Source organism: Muntiacus reevesi, chromosome 7 (genome assembly GCF_963930625.1).
Source record: "Muntiacus reevesi chromosome 7, mMunRee1.1, whole genome shotgun sequence".
Taxonomy (NCBI): Eukaryota; Metazoa; Chordata; class Mammalia; order Artiodactyla; family Cervidae; genus Muntiacus; species Muntiacus reevesi.
The window spans coordinates 61,120,316-61,122,160 of NC_089255.1; the positions used below are offsets into that span (position 1 = coordinate 61,120,316).

Genomic DNA, 1,845 nt, shown 5'->3' on the forward strand with positions numbered 1-1,845 from the left:
GTTTTATTTTAGTGGTTGCCCTGCCCCTTCTTTGCACCTTCCTTCCTTGATTTGATCCACATCATTCTTGAAAATTATTTTACTCTTGTGAAATTTAGCAATGTTTAAAACACTCAAATTTGACAAGAAAGGAGGGAAAAATAGCTCAAGCTAGCCTACTTATTTACCAAGGTAAAACAAAAAAGATATGCCCATGTTATGTGTGAGATAAGTTAATGTTCAAAAATATCAAGCTACTTATCCAGGTATCAGCAAGGAGGACTAGGGCCAGCATAGGAGGCCTGCCCAAAAGAGGTCTCTCTTTTCATTTTAATTCTTTGGAAAGTATATGTTGTCTTTGTCTTTGTGAGAGTGAACAGCTAAATTATGTTCTTTAACAATAGTTATTGTTTTGTCACTAAGTCGTGTCTGACTCTTTTGTGATCCCATGGACCATAACCCTCAAGGTTCCTCTGTCCATCCATGGGGTTTCCCAGACAAAAATACTGGAGTGGTTTGCCATTTCCTTCACCAGGTGATTTTCCTAACTTAGGGACTGAAACTGTGTCTCCTGCACTGGCAGGCAGATTCTTTAACCCTGAGTCACCTGGGTAGATATCACTTAAAACTTACTTTCAGGCCCTGTGATTGGAGATATGTGTAACACTGACTTACTGTGACCTAGGAAAGGCTGCCAAGGATGTCTTCAACAAAGGATAGATGGTCAAATAGATCTGAGAACCAAGTTATGTAGTGGAGTGGAATTTTCTACTTCTGGTCATGCTTATAACAATATAGGGAGGGCAACCTAGAGGTCAAATACAAAATCTGTAACTGTGGACTGACTCTCACCCAAAAGTGGTACACAGACAGTACTCTTGGAAGAGAAATCTCTTTGGAGAATAAGTTGGCTGAAGGGTTGAAACTGACTCTTGATACCATTTTTCAAAGCGGTATCAAGAAAAGAAAAGAAGAGTGGGAAATTAAAGGCCTCATATGAACAGGATTGTTTCAGTCCTGACAGTAACATTGATATAGATTTTTCTAGGCCAACCATCTATGGTTGGGCTATGCTGGCCTTTGAAAGTTGGTTTGCAGGCTATCAGATGAAATTTGACAGCCAAATCCAAACTGTCACAGATTAATTTTCCCCTGGGTTACGTGGCTGCAGACTTCCAGCTGCACACTCACATGAACAATGGCACTGAGTTTGGAGGGCCCATCTACCAAAAGGTGAACAAGATGATTGAAACACCAATAAACCTAATGTGGATGACCAGCAGTGATGACAGCCATTTCGGCATCCGTGCTAAGTACAACCTGAATATAGAACTTCTTTATCTGATAAAGTAAGTAATACCAGTCTGACTGGATTGGGTTATACTCAGACACTTTGACCCAGAGTGAACTCACTTCTGTCAGCTCTAACTGATGGAAAGAACTTCAATGCAGGAGGCCACAGGTTTGGGCTGGGGTTTGAACTAGGTTTTGAGTAAAGCATCAGCTTTGTCCCTAGAGATGAATAGAAATGAACCCACTATATTTGGCCTTAAAATTCTTCTGTGAAATTTCAATAGTGTGAACTTTTTATTATTCTGAAGAGTTATAATCCTCTCCACACTGAGGCCTACCTAGCAAGTCCATCCTAAGGGAGGTACTTGAAGGAATGTCTAGAAGTTGTCATCGTCCTGCTGCATTTCAGTTCAGTTCTGCAGTGCTGTTTTAAATGTCTTCCTCAGCAATAGTGTAGTGTCATGTTAGAAAGAAGCTGACCCAACCCTCCAGTTGTCCATCACATCCTACATGTCAGATACCACTTTTTTATGACCTTGTAACATATTTGCCTCTGTACAATAGTGGAATCTT

At 40.5% G+C, this 1,845-nt stretch overlaps 1 pseudogene; it reads left to right on the forward strand.

The window, feature by feature from the left end:
• The first annotated feature begins 679 nt into the window (after positions 1 to 679).
• Positions 680 to 1,475, forward strand: LOC136172636 (voltage-dependent anion-selective channel protein 3 pseudogene; annotated as a pseudogene).
• Positions 1,476 to 1,845: the final 370 nt, after the last annotated feature.